The sequence below is a fragment of the Oncorhynchus clarkii genome, chromosome 2, assembly GCF_045791955.1.
Source record: "Oncorhynchus clarkii lewisi isolate Uvic-CL-2024 chromosome 2, UVic_Ocla_1.0, whole genome shotgun sequence".
Taxonomy (NCBI): domain Eukaryota; kingdom Metazoa; phylum Chordata; class Actinopteri; order Salmoniformes; family Salmonidae; genus Oncorhynchus; species Oncorhynchus clarkii.
The window spans coordinates 8129819-8148198 of record NC_092148.1 but is presented as its reverse complement, the minus strand read 5'-3'; positions in this window follow the sequence as shown (position 1 = coordinate 8148198).

The window sequence follows — 18380 nt, the reverse complement described above, 5'->3', positions numbered from 1 at the left end:
TTGGACTAAGAAAATACACTTTATGACACTGTCAAGAAGCATTATGACCATCCTGTGTCACTTCACTTGGACTAAGAAAATACACTTTATGACACTGTCAAGAAGCATTATAACCATCCTGTGTCACTTTACTTGGACTAAGAAAATACACTTTATGACACTGTCAAGAAGCATTATGACCATCATAATCATATAAGCCAGATAGGCCTATCACACACATGCCCTTATGATATTCATCAGTCAAAACAAGAGGGTGTCTTGTCCTGCTCCTGAAATTTGCTCCTGCATTCAACCCAGTCATCATCAAAAGAACATTGGGGTAGGTGCATGTCTGACATCAATGTATGCACAATTACAATGATAATTTAATAGGGCGGCACACAATTGGTCCAGCATCGTCCGGGTTCGGGGAGGGTTTGGCCGGGGTAGGCCTTCGTTGTAAATAAGAATTTGTTCTTAACTGACTTTCCTAGTTAAATAAAGGTTAAAATAAAAACCAAAATATGGTCAATTTCAGAAAATGTTATATCACATAAATGTACTGTTGAAATACTGTTTTGTTATACTGTTATACTGTTTAGTATATCATGGCGATCAGGCATTCTATTCTACTAGGTACTCAGTCATAGATTTTCTGATGTATTTTCTTGCTTGAACATGTGACATGCAATTATCCTTGAAATAGCAGTCATGTGTGTGTGCCAACATGCATACTGATGATGTCCTGAGGCCCAAACGTTTCACTTTGTTTTCACCTTTCGTTTATGCACTTTCTTGCACTATGATTTTTTGGGCACCGTGATGTTTTAATAAACATCTTTATTTAGCACTCAAACCTCAGTATTGGATTTATTCTGTTTTTTTTCGACAGTCTCCATCTCTTCCAGTATTCCAGTATTCTTATTTTAACTCCTACACACCTTGAACAGACACTATTCAGTAGTAAGGATCTTAAAATAGCCCAGACGGCCTCTTTCATTTAGGTGTCATAACTAGACAAAACATTACTATCATAGTAGGATTTGTGAGTTTTGACACTATTATGTAGGTGTCATAACCAGCCATAAAATATCACAATATCTCACAACAGGTCTAAATATATGTCATGACAGTGTTATGATCATATTATGACAGGTTATGACAAATTATGTCATGACTTGTAATATTTTTTTCTTATGTTGCATCTACCCACACCTTCCATGAATATTCTTATTATGTTACTGAATCTATTTTTAGATTTCATTATTGACAAATTCTACTAAGAGTACAGTATGTGTAAAATGCACATACAATCAACAGTTATTCAGTCTCGTGTCAGATGAACTTTTGTGTCCTCACCTTTTGGTCTGATCCTTTCCCCAGAATCTCCAAAGTGTTCTCTTTCAACTGCTACCATGGTTATGATTTTTCTAGTTCTTCTGTTAGAAGCCTTTTAATGTGGCCCTATCCGTATAGGCCCATTTCCATGAGTGGAAGTGGTTGTAAGGGATTATTCAGCTGGAAGTCTGAGTGTGTTTTTAGATGACTGCTCCTCTTACAGCCGCCACAGCATCTAGAAGATCTGCAAAACCAGGATTGTCACGACTTCCGCCGAAGTTGGTGCCTCTCCTTGTTAGGGCGGCGTTCGGCGGTCGACGTCACCGGCTGTCACGTCCTGACCTTAGTTCCTTTTTTATGTCTCTGTTTTAGTTTGGTCATGGCGTGAGTTGGGGTGGGCATTCTATGTTTTGTTCTGTGTGTTATACAGTGGGGAGAACAAGTATTTGATACACTGCCGATTTTGCAGATTTTCCTACTTACAAAGCATGTAGAGGTCTGTAATTTTTATCATAGGTACACTTCAACTGTGAGAGACGAAATCTAAAACAAAAATCCAGAAAATCACATTGTATGATTTTTAAGTAATTAATTAGCCTTTTATTGCATGACATAAGTATTTGATGCATCAGAAAAGCAGAACTTAATATTTGGAGGAGCGCGTGACGATGCTCCAAAATCTTGGCACAGCCATGAATCGCGTGCTGCACACCATGGAGCGATGGGAGAGAGGGAGAGAGGGGTTTTTCCCACACCCCCGTCTATATAAGAAGAGAACATTGTACAGAACATGGCACTATATAAGAAGAGAACAATGTACAGAACATGGCACTATATAAGAAGAGAACAATGTACAGAACATGGCACTATATAAGAAGAGAACAATGTACAGAACATGGCACTATATAAGAAGAGAACAATGTACAGAACATGGCACTATATAAGAAGAGAACAATGTACAGAACATGGCACTATATAAGAAGAGAACAATGTACAGAACATGGCACTATATAAGAAGAGAACAATGTACAGAACATGGCACTATATAAGAAGAGAACAATGTACAGAACATGGCACTATATAAGAAGAGAACAATGTACAGAACATGGCACTATATAAGACGAGAACAATGTACAGAACATGGCACTATATAAGACGAGAACAATGTACAGAACATGGCACTATATAAGAAGAGAACAATGTACAGAACATGGCACTATATAAGAAGAGAACAATGTACAGAACATGGCACTATATAAGACGAGAACAATGTACAGAACATGGCACTATATAAGAAGAGAACAATGTACAGAACATGGCACTATATAAGACGAGAACAATGTACAGAACATGGCACTATATAAGAAGAGAACAATGTACAGAACATGGCACTATATAAGACGAGAACAATGTACAGAACATGGCACTATATAAGAAGAGAACATTGTACAGAACATGGCACTATATAAGACGAGAACAATGTACAGAACATGGCACTATATAAGAAGAGAACATTGTACAGAACATGGCACTATATAAGAAGAGAACATTGTACAGAACATGGCACTATATAAGACGAGAACATTGTACAGAACATGGCACTATATAAGACGAGAACAATGTACAGAACATGGCACTATATAAGAAGAGAACAATGTACAGAACATGGCACTATATAAGAAGAGAACATTGTACAGAACATGGCACTATATAAGAAGAGAACAATGTACAGAACATGGCTATGTCCATAACTCAGTTTTGACTAGATGCAGATAGAACCGTACAATTCGAGGCTCTCACGAGGGCCGGGTGTCAGGAGGTTGGGGTTTAGGGGTGAATGGTTAAGGGGAGGTGTTAAGGGGGCTGGCATGCTGGTCACTCCATAACAGATATAGGTAGCCTGTAAGTGACTATTAATGTCCAACCTACTATTTGGAAATGTCTCCTGACTTTGGAAAGAGTCTTCTCTGATTGGTTTAGATTGGTTTAGTCCTCCACCCGTACTTGGACTCACTGGTCTTTTAGCCTCATGAAGGAGAAGTAACCCTGTTTCTCTCTATCCCTCTCTCTCTCGCTGTGTTTTCCCCCCTCTTCCTCCTCCCATCAAGATGGGATACTCTGCTGACTCACCGGATGTGATTCAGTGTGTGTGTGCGGGTGTGTGGTGTGTGTGTGTGGTTGTGTGTGAGGCTGGTAGAGGACCCTGTTATCTAAATGTTTGGGTTAGTAATGTTGTGTCGTGTTTAGACAGTGGTGTTGTTGTGTGATTAATAACTCCATTAGGAGTTCTGGACTGGCTGTCTGTTGCTACGCATGATACCGCCTGACCCTAACCCACACTCACTGGCTGACTGACTGTTACCTGGTCTTACCGCCTGACCCTAACCCACACTCACTGGCTGACTGACCGTTACCTGGACCTACCGTCTGACCCTAAACCACACTCACTGGCTGACTGACTGTTACCTGGTCTTACCGTCTGACCCTAACCCACACTCACTGGCTGACTGACTGTTACCTGGTCTTACCACCTGTCTATTTAAGGTCTACATACAGAGAGAATGGAACAGATTTATGGATAGGTGGGGGGGGTTAAAGGTTCAAGTTTAGAGTCTAGACTAGAGGTTAAAGTTTAGAGTCCAGACTAGAGTCTCGGTAGGGGGTGGAGTCTAGAGGTTAAAATGTAGAATCTATACTAGAGTCTAGGGGCTAGATAGGGGCTGGAGTCTAGATGTTAACATGTAGACTCTATACTAGAGTCTAGGGACTAGATAGGGGCTGGAGTCTAGAGGTTAAAATGTAGAGTCTAGACTAGAGTCTAGGGGCTAGATAGGGGCTGGAGTCTAGAGGTTAACATGTAGAGTCTAGACTAGAGTCTAGAGGTTAGCATGTAGAGTCTAGACTAGAGTCTAGGGGCTAGGTAGGGCTGGAGTCTAGAGGTTAACATGTAGAGTCTAGACTAGAGTCTAGGGGCTAGGTAGGGACTGGAGTCTAGAGGTTAACATGTAGAGTCTAGACTAGATTATAGGGGCTAGGTAGGGGCTGGAGTCTAGACTATAGGCTAGAGGGCCTGTCCACTCAATAATCAATAGCACATGGGCCAGACAGACAATCAGACAGCCAAACCATTACCTCTGTCTCCAGAACCATCCAGGGTTAAACACAGATCAGAACCAGGTCATTACCACAGTGACCTTTTACACTGCCAGGTCTCAGGGTCAACCACCTCCTTCCTCCTTCATCTCACTGATCCCCCACATTCTCTCTACCCCTCTCGTCCTCTCTCTCTCTCTGTCTCTCTCTCTTACTCTCCATGAGGGGGAACTTCCACTGTTGCTCCTCTCCAGGAACAGACTTCCATAACGGAAACACAACCAACCACACAACTATGTCCTGATTCACTTTCCACCCAGGTTCACTTGAAATCACATTCAAATCCCACTGCTAAATACGAGCGCACATCCTACGGTATTCAAATCAGACCTGTGTGTGTAGTGTGGAGTGTGTCTGCGTGTCGTCAGGACTGTACCTCCAGGCCTTATCTACCTGGTCTGTCTATTAATACTGACAAGCTGCCAACTATAGCAGCTGTCTTTCAGGAGTAGATCTCATATACTCTGAACAAAAATATAAAACGCAACATGTAAGTGTTGGTCCCATGTTTCATGAGTTGAAAAAATACATTACAGACATTTTTCACACTCACAAAAAAAAGCTTATTTCTGTCGAATTTACATCTCTGTTAGTGAGCATGTTTTCTTAGTCAAGATAATCCTTCCACCTGACAGGTGTGGCATATCAAGAAGCTTATTAAACAGCATGCTCATTACACAGGCGCACCTTGTGCTGGAGACAATAAAAGGTCACTCTAAATTAGCAGTTTTGTCACACAACACAATGCCACAGATTGGCAATTGGCATGCTGACTGCAGGAATGTCCTCCAGAGCTGTTGCCAGATAAATTGAATGTTAATTTCTCTACCATAAGCTGCGTCCAACGTCATTGTAGAGAATTTGGCAGTACATTTAACGGGTCTCACAACCACAGACCACGTGTAGCCACGCCAACCCAGGACCTACACATCCAGCTTCTTCACCTGTGTGACCGTCTGAGGGGGGGTGGTGCTGAGGAGTATTTCTTTCTGTAATGAAGCCCTTTTGTGGGGAAAAACTCATTCTGATTGGCTGAGCCTGGCTGCCCAGTGGGTGGACCTGTCTAACAAGTGGGTGGGCCTATGCCCTATGCGCCCCTGGCCAGTCATGTGAAATCCATAGATTAGGGCTTAATTCATTTATTTCAATCAACTGATTTCCTTATATGAACTGTAACTCAGTAAAATCTTTGAAATGGTTGCATGTTGAATTTATATTTTTGTTCATTATAGATACACAGATATAGACCTGATTTGAATACAGCAGCCATTCAGGATGCACACACACACACACACACACACACACACACACACACACACACACACACACACACACACACACACAGGAAGCGAAGTGCTCTGTTCTGAGTATTCAAAGCAGCCCAGAATAGAAACAGAGGGGATGAGGTAACGACAGTGGCATAAGCATTAGCCAATACCTCAACACTGTCCATGACCACTGGCCCAGAGAGAGAGAGAAAGTGTGTGTGTGTGTCTGTGTGTGTGTGCATGTGTGCGTGTGTGTGCGTGTGTGTGTGTGTGTATGAGTGAGATATGCTTCTTTCACACACTAGCTTTCTGTCTGTAAACATGTGAGAGTCTCTCATGATTGTATATGGCTTTAGCCCGAGCATGACTTACATAATCCTGACATCTAGTCTCTCTCCGCCTGGAAAATATCCAAATTGTGTGTGTGTGTGTGTGTGTGTGGAACCCTGTGGAGTCCTGTGTATCCATGACGCTGCTCTCCTGGCAGAGGCCGTGGAAACGTTCCACTGCCCCACTGCACTCTGGGACATTGGAGGTAAGGGGGGGGGGGGGGGCGCGGTCTAACCTGTGAGGTTATGGGTTAGCAGGGGACCTATTGGATTGTGGGATAGCGGAAGGGCTGGCCATGCATGGTGGGAAGTCCTGGTGGAACAACGTCACTGAGAGATTTGCATGCTGGGAAAGCTGGTCCTCTCAGAACTTTATCCCTCTCTTTCTCTGTCTGTCTGTCTGTCTGTCTGTCTGTCTGTCTGTCTGTCTGTGTCTCACTCTGTCGGTCCCACTATCTCTCTGTCCTATTTACTCCCTGCCTTTCTCAGAGCATCAGACCATCACTCCTGTGTGTGTGTGTTCGTGTTCTGTGAAACTCTTCCTGACTCAGTGCCATGGAATTTCTGGGCACGATTCCCTCTGTTCCTCAGAGAACCACTGTATACATCTCACAAACACACACACGCACACACACACACACACACGCACGCACACACGCACGCACACGCACACACACACACACGCTACAGAGTACTGTACATGAACACACTACAAAAGGTTAACATGTTTTAACAGAGACATTGACTACTATCTTTCTCTCCCTCTCTTTCTTTCTCTCCTCCTCTCTCTCTTTCTCTCTCTCTGAGGAATATAACTTCAGAGTGACCTAGTGACTCAACTCTCCCACACTGACCACACCAACCCAGTCTAGTCCATACAGGCGCAGAAGTGACACGCGCGCATGCATGCACACACACACACACACACACACACACACACACACACACACACACACACACACACACACACACACTTGTGATGTGTCACTCTCCTATCAACAGTTCAGATATCAGCTGTGATGTCAGAGTTGTGGTGTGTGTGATTGGTTGACGTATGTGTGTTTGTGTGTGTAGGAGGGTTGTGGGTTGTTGTGTTACAGAGACAGACGCTCTACCAAAGGTCTACCGCCAGACCTTTATCAAAGGTCAAAACAGTGACCTCTAGGATAAAAACAGGAATCCCCTGCTTCATTCTGTCAGCCTTTGGTTTACCCACCAAGCGTCTGATTTAAAGAGCAGGAGGGAGATGCAATAACAGATAAGTAAGCAGAAATATCTGGGAACGGAAAACTTTTCATTTTCCCTGTGAATTTACCTTGACCTGGTTTGAAAACGTCAGCCGTTTCAAGGTAAGAGGATGGTGTTGGAATTAATCCCAAATTCCTCATTTACTTCTAAGTCACTCTTTGATATGTTTTCATTAAACATATTTTTTTCAAGTTTTCATTAAATATATATATTGTTTTTTTACCCCTTTTTCTCAATTTCAATCTTATCGCTCCTGTGTTCTGTCCTCTGAAATATGAACCACCAAACCGCACTCTTAACCCAGAAGCACCAACGTGTCAGAGGAAACACTGTTCAACTGACGACTGAAGTCAGACTGCAGGCACCTGGCCCACCACAAGGAGTCACTAGATCACGATGAGCCAAGTAAAGCCCCCTCAGCCAAACACTCCTCTAACCCAGACGATGCTGGGTCAATTGTGCACCGCCCTATGGAACTCCCAGTCACATGACTCAACCCAGTAATGACACAGCCTGGGATTGAACCCCAGGTTGTAGTGACCGCTCCGCCACTCAGAAGGCCTTCATTTAAAGTTTTAAGAACACATTACAATATTATCCCATAAACTTGTCAATAGTCAAAATGTAATGAACTGTTTTGCAAATATTCATGGGAATTTTCTGGAATGATTTTAATTGAAACTATGTCATCACTGGGGCCTATGCCCATAACGCTGCCACAAGTTGACAAAAGGTCAGATTATCCATCAGTTTATCACTGCAACAAACTGGAACTGTGTGACGTTGCCTCTAGTTCTAGTCACCATGGTAAAGTCCTACTACCATCGTCATGACAACTTAAACCATCAACAGCCTGTTCACAGCTAAAATACTTAACTGTCTCCTACGCATCACACACACAAATGTACACACACAAAATAGGACATGATGCATCAAAATAGATGTTTACCCACTGTTTTGTACAGCAAGGTGTGTGTGCGTGCGCACGTTTGTTTGTCGTGAAGTACTGAAAGATCCCAGTTGACTTGTAAACAACCTCCATACTGTATGAGTCTGAGTCTGAACAATGAGGAGAGAGAGAGAGGATCAGAGAACTGGATGCCTCACCTGTCTTTTGTCTCAGAGGGTTAGCTGGTGGACTGGCTACATTGGGCCTGAAGGTGACTTTAGTCCTTCACCAACCAGCAGACAACCACCACCTACCCCCCGTCCTCCCACCCTCCCACACTCAGAACCAGCAGACAACCATCACCTACCCCCATCCTCCCACCCTCCCACACTCAGAACCAGCAGACAACCACCACCTACCCCCATCCTCCCACCCTCCCACACTCAGAACCAGCAGACAACCACCACCTACCCCCATCCTCCCACCATCACACACTCAGAACCAGCAGACAACCACCACCTAACCCCCATCCTCCCACACTCAGAACCAGCAGACAACCACCACCTACCTCCCCATCCTACCACCATCACACACTCAGAACCAGCAGACTACCACCACTTACCCCCCATCCTCCCACCATCACACACTCAGAACCAGCAGACAACCACCCCTTACCCTCCATTCTCCCACCATCATACAATCAGAACCAGCAGACAACCAACACCTACCCGCATCCTCTCACCATCACACACTCAGAACCAGCAGACAACCACCACCTACCCCCCATCCTCCCACCCTCACACACTCAGAACCAGCAGACAACCACCACCTAACCCATCCTACCACCATCACACACTCAGAACCAGCAGACAACCAACACCTACCCCCCATCCTCCCACCCTCAGAACCAGCAGACAACCAACACCTACCCCCCATCCTCCCACACTCAGAACCAGCAGACAACCACCACCTACCCCCATCATCCCACCATCACACACTCAGAACCAGCAGACAACCAACACCTACCCCCCATCCTCCCACACTCAGAACCAGCAGACAACCACCCCCTACCCCCCGTCCTCCCACCCTCCCACACTCAGAACCAGCAGACAACCATCACCTACCCCCATCCTCCCACCCTCCCACACTCAGAACCAGCAGACAACCACCACCTACCCCCATCCTCCCACCCTCCCACACTCAGAACCAGCAGACAACCACCACCTACCCCCATCCTCCCACCATCACACACTCAGAACCAGCAGACAACCACCACCTAACCCCCATCCTCCCACACTCAGAACCAGCAGACAACCACCACCTACCTCCCCATCCTACCACCATCACACACTCAGAACCAGCAGACTACCACCACTTACCCCCCATCCTCCCACCATCACACACTCAGAACCAGCAGACAACCACCCCTTACCCTCCATTCTCCCACCATCATACAATCAGAACCAGCAGACAACCAACACCTACCCTCATCCTCTCACCATCACACACTCAGAACCAGCAGACAACCACCACCTACCCCCCATCCTCCCACCCTCACACACTCAGAACCAGCAGACAACCACCACCTAACCCATCCTACCACCATCACACACTCAGAACCAGCAGACAACCAACACCTACCCCCCATCCTCCCACACTCAGAACCAGCAGACAACCAACACCTACCCCCCATCCTCCCACACTCAGAACCAGCAGACAACCACCACCTACCCCCATCATCCCACCATCACACACTCAGAACCAGCAGACAACCAACACCTACCCCCCATCCTCCCACACTCAGAACCAGCAGACAACCACCCCCTACCCCCCATCCTCCCACCATCACACACTCAGAACCAGCAGACAACCACCACCTAACCCCCACCTAACCCCCATCCTCCCACACTCAGAACCAGCAGACAACCACCACCTACCTCCCCATCCTACCACCATCACACACTCAGAACCAGCAGACTACCACCACTTACCCCCCATCCTCCCACCATCACACACTCAGAACCAGCAGACAACCACCCCTTACCCTCCATTCTCCCACCATCATACAATCAGAACCAGCAGACAACCAACACCTACCCTCATCCTCTCACCATCACACACTCAGAACCAGCAGACAACCACCACCTACCCCCCATCCTCCCACCCTCACACACTCAGAACCAGCAGACAACCACCACCTAACCCATCCTACCACCATCACACACTCAGAACCAGCAGACAACCAACACCTACCCCCCATCCTCCCACACTCAGAACCAGCAGACAACCAACACCTACCCCCCATCCTCCCACACTCAGAACCAGCAGACAACCACCACCTACCCCCATCATCCCACCATCACACACTCAGAACCAGCAGACAACCAACACCTACCCCCCATCCTCCCACACTCAGAACCAGCAGACAACCACCCCCTACCCCCCATCCTCCCACCATCACACACTCAGAACCAGCAGACAACCACCACCTAACCCCCACCTAACCCCCATCCTCCCACACTCAGAACCAGCAGACAACCACCACCTACCTCCCCATCCTACCACCATCACACACTCAGAACCAGCAGACTACCACCACTTACCCCCCATCCTCCCACCATCACACACTCAGAACCAGCAGACAACCACCCCTTACCCTCCATTCTCCCACCATCATACAATCAGAACCAGCAGACAACCAACACCTACCCTCATCCTCTCACCATCACACACTCAGAACCAGCAGACAACCACCACCTACCCCCCATCCTCCCACCCTCACACACTCAGAACCAGCAGACAACCACCACCTAACCCATCCTACCACCATCACACACTCAGAACCAGCAGACAACCAACACCTACCCCCCATCCTCCCACACTCAGAACCAGCAGACAACCAACACCTACCCCCCATCCTCCCACACTCAGAACCAGCAGACAACCACCACCTACCCCCATCATCCCACCATCACACACTCAGAACCAGCAGACAACCAACACCTACCCCCCATCCTCCCACACTCAGAACCAGCAGACAACCACCCCCTACCCCCCATCCTCCCACCATCACACACTCAGAACCAGCAGACAACCACCACCTAACCCCTTATCCTCCCACACTCAGAACCAGCAGACAACCACCAACTACCCCCCATCCTCCCACCATCACACACTCAGAACCAGCAGACAACCACCACCTACCCCCATCCTCCCACCATCACACACTCAGAACCAGCAGACAACCACCACCTACCTCCCCATCCTCCCACCCTCCCACACTCAGAACCAGCAGACAACCACCACCTACCTCCCCATCCTTCCACCATCACACACTCAGAACCAGCAGACTACCACCACTTACCCCCCATCCTCCTACCATCACACACTCAGAACCAGCAGACAACCACCACCTACCCCTCATCCTCCCACACTCAGAACCAGCAGACAACCACCCCTTACCCTCCATTCTCCCACCATCATACAATCAGAACCAGCAGACAACCAACACCTACCCTCATCCTCTCACCATCACACACTCAGAACCAGCAGACAACCACCACCTACCCCCCATCCTCCCACCATCACACACTCAGAACCAGCAGACAACCACCACCTACCCCCCCCATCCTCCCACCATCACACACTCAGAACCAGCAGACAACCACCACCTACCCCCCCATCCTCCCACCATCACACACTCAGAACCAGCAGACAACCACCACCTAACCCATCCTCCCACCATCACACACTCAGAACCAGCAGACAACCACCACCTAACCCATCCTCCCACCATCACACACTCAGATGGGGAGGGGAGGGAAGAGGCAGGGAAGGAGATGGGTGGTCCGTGTTCTTCTGAGACAGTATGTTATGTTTAAAAAGTAGAATAGAAAGGATTCTGTTGTTCCATATATTTGACATTATATGACTTCTAGTCCCGCAAGGTCATTCTTCCAAATCACGTTGAGAGCTACACCTGGGCGTCCAAAGCTGAAGGAGTTCAGACTGTACAGAAGGGGGTGTGTCCATCAGAACCTTGTGACATGTCAGACTGTTGCTAAGAGCATGTGATAAAGGTGGAAGTGAGAACACACCTACTCAATGAAGCCTCTCTGTGGTACACTGAACCCCGTCTCCTCCCCCAAAATGACAATGAATAATGAATTAATTCCAGTACAACAGTCAGATGATGTGAAAGTGATGATGTCACATCGAGGTGTTTTATTAATCATCTCCTGATCAGCAGCTCCTGCTATAGATCAGTGACCTGAAGTGAAACCACAGAGTAGGCCACACACACAATGTGGAAGAGTGTGTGGGTGTGATTTACGTACTTTCACTGGATGCTTTGGTGTGTGTTTTAACGCTGAAAACAGAAGTGAGCGTTAAGTTGGACACTTCCGCTCCCATATTGGCTAAATATAGACTCCCGTCACCACAACGGCAATGCATCACTTCCTCTTTCTGGCAGGAGGTTCCAGAGGGTACAAAGTGTAACGCGCTTGAAACTGCACACATAAAGAAAGCTCGGCGACCTCCCCATTTCCATACTCTGAATCTGTGGTCTGACTGCATCATGGAGGGAGCTGCAAATGTGTGGGGAGTAGCATGGAAAAAGTCCTTGTGTTTTTGTGTGTTTATTGTGGTTAGTGTGTATTGTGGTTAGTTTATATGTGTGTGTATCTGTGCGTGCAGAGATGCATGGAATGGTTTCATAAAGTGTGTCTAGTAGTGTGTGTCTAGTATTGTGTGTATGTCTGTGTGTGTGTGTGTGTGTGTGTGTGAGAGAGAGAGAGCTTTGGCAATTTGAACATGTTTCTCAGGCCAATAAAGCCCTTAAATTGAATTGAGGGAGAGAGAGACTGAAAGGTGGAAAGAGGTTGGTTGTAACGGCACACTGTGTGGGCAGGGGGAACAGCTGGTGACTGCACTATGACAAACACACACACAGAGCAGAGCAGGGGGCTAGTGTTTGTGTGTGTGTGCGTGTGGGTGTACGTGTGTGTGCGTGCGTTTGTGTGTAGTAGAAGGAAAGTGTTGCCTCACCACGTGACGTGGGCTAGAGGTGTTTTCCAAACCGAAGAACTGGAACCAATAATGAGGAGGATATGATGTCACTGACACTGTCCCCCTGTTGTAACATCTCATCTCCCTTTCCTTTTGTTGTTGTTCTCTCTCTCTCTCTCTCTCTCTCTCTCTCTCTCTCTCTCTCTCTCTCTCTCTCTCTCTCTCTCTCTAGTGAAGTAGGCAGGCATCAGTAGTTTTTTATGAATGAAATGTGTTGTTTACTCTCCGACAAAGCTATTTCAGTCAGTCAGACACACACACACACACACACACACACACACACACACACACACACACACACACACACACACACACACACACACACACACACACACACACACACACACACACACACACACACACACACACACACACACAGCAAGGTGTGACCACAGTGACTTCCTCCTCTCTCCTCTGCCTGCAGCTGATTGGCTGGGTTCCAAAGACGCAGGATAGAGTCCTTCATACCGTAGTGATGTCATCTAGACGTTCTGGCCTCTTGGTGTAACGGTTAAGGTGTTGGACTGATATTAGAAGGGACCTGGGTTCGAGTCCTGGTTCGGGCTACCCTCCTCTGAATGAGCTACAGTATGTAAACCTATGGTATGTTGCAGATCCTATAGGACTGTGTGTCTGTACCTACCAGCTCTTACAGTCTCATGTCAGAATTAGACATTCATCCATGTTTCTCAAATTTCAAAGTTTTTAAGGTTAAGTTTAGGCATTAACTCCAAATTCTTAAGGTTAGACATTAACTCTGAAGGGTTAAGGTTAGACATTAACTCTGAATGGTTAAGGTAAGGGTTAAGGTTAGACATTAACTCTGAATGGTTAAGGTAAGGGTTAAGGTTAGACATTAACTCTGAATGGTTAAGGTAAGGATTAAGGTTAGACATTAACTCAGAATGGTTAAGGTAAGGGTTAAGGTTAGACATTAACTCAGAATGGTTAAGGTAAGGGTTAAGGTTTAGGATAGGCTTAAAAAAATATCAACATTCTATCGCTGGATTTGAACTTGCAAACTTTGGAATCAGAGGCAGAAGTTTAGGCCCATCCACCATCCCCGTCCACAATGCCAAAACCTACTTGAAGGTAACAGCACTCACTGTTGCCCCTAGTGGCCGGTTTCCACCTCATTTCCTGACGTTCTCAGACATGGATGGATGTCAAATACTGACTTGTATCATGGCTGACCTGGCTGTTCTGTACAGGTACAGTACCGTGTCATTTGACAGCACTCTGCTTATTTATAGAGAGTACAGGCAAACACACACACACACACACACACGCACACTCACACACTATTTAGAACAGTCTATTGTGAAGCAAACACACACATCATTCAGAACAGTCTATTGTGAGTAAATGAGTCACAGCTCAGCCAATCAGAGGATAGATACTTTGTTGAACAAACAGCAGAACGTCAGAGTATATAAATGATCTATATGGTCTGTAATAGTCATCATTAATAATCACCAATCATCAGTACAGAGAACAGCAAGAGAAATGTGTCACTCTGGAACGCACGTCAAGCTCCTTCCATGGAGGGCCCAGTGTCTGCGGGTTTTCACTTCTCCCTTGTACTTGATTGATGAATTAAGGTCCCTAGTAAGGAACTGTCCTCACCTGGTTGTCTAGGTCTTCATTGAAATTAAATAATTAAAACCAGCAGCCACTAGGCCCTCCGTGGAATGAGTTTGACACCCCTGGTCTGGAATATGTGCACGTGTGTCTGTCTGTGTCTGTCTGTCATGTTGTTTGTTCCCAAAGCATCTATCCCCTGATTGGCTGAGCTGTGACTCATTTACTCACAATAGACTGTTCTGAATGGTGTGTGCGCGTATGTGTGTGTTTGCCTGTACTCTATAAATAAGCAGAGTACAGTCTAATTCCACAGTACTGTACCTGCTAACTGCTTTGTTTTAACTTTCCCCCAACATGTCTATATACCACCTACATTCCTCTCTCTTAGTGGAAGGAACAGGGTTTACATGCAGGTATCATAGAGGCTGTTATCTGAATCGTATTGTACTCTTTTATAGAATACTGCAGGTTGTAGTGATATTCTCTCAGGTTATTTTTAGGTTGTACGTAGGTTATGTCAATGTTTCACACCACAATCACATGAAGACTAGAGTCCAATATGCTGTGTCAGATCTGCAGCCTCACTGATGAGTGTGTGTGTGCGTGTGTATGCGTGTGCGTGTGCGAGTGCGTGCCTGAGTGTGTGTGTGTGTGTGTGTGTGTGCACGTGTGATAACTGATTACAGATTACAGTGCTATTCAACTCTGCCCTTTCAGAATGCATTCTGTACAATAACACACACCAGCTATTACAATGTTAGCGGATGTGATGTGAAAACAGCCATGTCTGGGGTGTGGTGGGCCTGATAGTGATAGTAATGGATTACATTTACACAGAGAATGCTTGGCATTGTGTGGGAGTGGCTTTATTCAGCACTCATGTGTAGTACCCACCTTGGTCATGCAGCTTTTAAACCCCGTGACCCCGTGACTGTAATCCAATGACACTGGATCAGAAGGTTGCATGTTCGATCCCGACACTGTTTTTTTATTTCTAGTTTTAACCCTATCCCAAACCTTAACCCTAACCTAAACCTTAACCCTAACCTAAACCTAAACCTAAACCTTAACCCTAACCTAAACTTTAACCCTAACCTAAACCTTAACCCTAACCTAAACCTAAACCTAAACCTTAACCCTAACCTAAACTTTAACCCTAACCTAAACCTTAACCCTAACCTAAACCTTAACCCTTACCTAAACCTTAACCCTAACCTAAACCTTAACCCTTACCTAAACCTTAACCCTTACCTAAACCTTAACCCTTACCTAAACCTTAACCCTAACCTAAACCTTAACCCTTACCTAAACCTTAACCCTAACCTAAACCTTAACCCTTACCTAAACCTTAACCCTTACCTAAACCTTAACCCTTACCCAAACCTTAACCCTAACCTAAACCTTAACCCTTACCTAAACCTTAACCCTTACCTAAACCTTAACCCTAACCTAAACCTTAACCCTTACCTAAACCTTAACCCTTACCTTAACCTTAACCCTTACCTAAACCTTAACCCTAACCTAAACCTTAACCCTTACCTAAACCTTAACCCTTACCTAAACCTTAACCCTTACCTAAACCTTAACCCTTACCTAAACCTTAACCCCTACCTAAACCTTAACCCTATCCCAAACCTTAACCCTTACTTAAACCTTAACCCTAACCTAAACCTTAACCCTTACCTTAACCTTAACCCTAACATAAACCTTAACCCTATCCCAAACCTTAACCCTATCCCAAACCTTAACCCTAACCCAAACCTTAACCCTTACCTAAACCTTAACCCTTACCTAAACCTTAACCCTAACCTAAACCTTAACCCTTACCTAAACCTTAACCCTTACCTAAACCTTAACCCTTACCTAAACCTTAACCCTAACCTAAACCTTAACCCCTACCTAAACCTTAACCCTATCCCAAACCTTAACCCTTACTTAAACCTTAACCCTAACCTAAACCTTAACCCTTACCTAAACCTTAACCCTTACCTAAACCTTAACCCTAACCTAAACCTTAACCCTTACCTAAACCTTAACCCTTACCTAAACCTTAACCCTTACCTAAACCTTAACCCTAACCTAAACCTTAACCCTTACCTAAACCTTAACCCTAACCCTAACCCTAACCTAAACCTTAACCCTTACCTAAACCTTAACCCTTACCTAAACCTTAACCCTTACCTAAACCTTAACCCTAACCTAAACCTTAACCCTAACCTAAACCTTAACCCTTACCTAAACCTTAACCCTTACCTAAACCTTAACCCTTACCTAAACCTTAACCCTTACCTAAACCTTAACCCTTACCTAAACCTTAACCCTATCCCAAACCTTAACCCTATCCCAAACCTTAACCCTTACCTAAACCTTAACCTTTACCTAAACCTTAACACTTACCTTAACCTTAACCCTTACCTAAACCTTAACCCTTACCTTAACCTTAACCCTTACCTAAACCTTAACCCTAACCTAAACCTTAACCCTTACCTAAACCTTAACCCTTACCTAAACCTTAACCCTTACCTAAACCTTAACCCTTACCTTAACCTTAACCCTTTTCTTAACCAATTAGAATGAGTGCCTAAACCTTAACCCTTACCTTAACCCTTACCTAAACCTTAAACCTTAACCCTTACCTAAACTTAACCCTTAACTTCAAAATTTGACGTTTGGAGAACGTGGATGAACGTCTAATTCTGCAGTGAGACTGTGAGCGCTTGTTGCTCTTTAGATCTACAACTTGAGCAAGATAACTCTTGTGCGCAGGCGCTCCCTTTCGCTTTCTCTCTCTCTCCTCTCTCTCTCCTTCTCTCTCTGCTTCTCTCTCTCTCTCTCTCTCTCTCTCTATCTCTCTCTATCTCTCTCTATCTCTCTCTCTCTATCTCTCTCTTTCTCTATCTCTCTCTCTCTTTCTCTCTCTCTCTCTCCTTCTCTCTCCTTCTCTTCTCTCTCTCTCTCCTTCTCTCTCCTTCTCTTCTCTCTGCTTCTTTCTCTCTCTTCTTATTCTCTCTCTCTCTCTCTCTCTCTCTCTCTCTCTCTCTCTCTCTCTCTCTCTCTTCTCTCTCTCTCCTTCTCTTCTCTCTCTGCTTCTCTTCTCTCTCTTCTTCTCTCTCTCTCTCTCTCTCTCTCTCTCCTTCTCTTCCCTTCTTCTCTTCTCTTCTCTCTCTCTCTCTTATTCTCTCTCTTTTTTTGGAAGATTTATATTTTTAACAATACGAAAGATACAAACAACAACATCACACCAACATCAACTACATCACACCAACACCATCACACCTGCCCAGACTTACACCCCTCCTTAATTCTCTGTGTCTCTTTCTTAGAGGTTTACTCCACCAAAATGCAATATTCACATATTTCCAATGGAAGTGTGTTTGTGTTTGTATGTGTGTGTGTGTTTGTCTGTATGTGTGTGCGTATGTGTGTTTGTGTGTGCGTCTGATCCGCTCTCAGGACATAGTGTGTGTTTCTCCTCCACTGCTCTTTCCGGTTGAAGAGTGGTGAGTTTCCCCTCAATGGGGA